This window comes from Opisthorchis viverrini, assembly GCF_000715545.1.
Source record: "Opisthorchis viverrini unplaced genomic scaffold opera_v5_49, whole genome shotgun sequence".
NCBI lineage: Eukaryota > Metazoa > Platyhelminthes > Trematoda > Opisthorchiida > Opisthorchiidae > Opisthorchis > Opisthorchis viverrini.
The window spans coordinates 628,265-628,623 of NW_008751705.1; positions in this window are offsets into that span (position 1 = coordinate 628,265).

A 359-nucleotide genomic window follows, 5' to 3' on the forward strand; every position below is an offset into this window, starting at 1 on the left:
GATGAATACAACCGCAGAACTGCCTTCACTAACCAACCAACTCAGGTCATCCTGACTTGTATTAGTTATTCCTTAACAGGTAGCCAATGTTGTTTCTCACTCGGCTTCCTGTTTCATGCAGAACATGTTGTAGTGTTAAATACTACTGTTTTATCCTTTGTAGCTTGAGATGACCTTGACGAAAACATGTTCGTCAACTCATCTGTGTTCTTATTATAAATGGGAATTTTCGGAAATAACCGAGACTAGTCAGAAGACAGGGCTTGTAATATGTCCAATCGGTCGGGTCCAACGTGCAAGATGTTCACACAGAGACGTAATCGGAACATGTCCAGCAAACGTGTGCTCCTGGGGGGGGG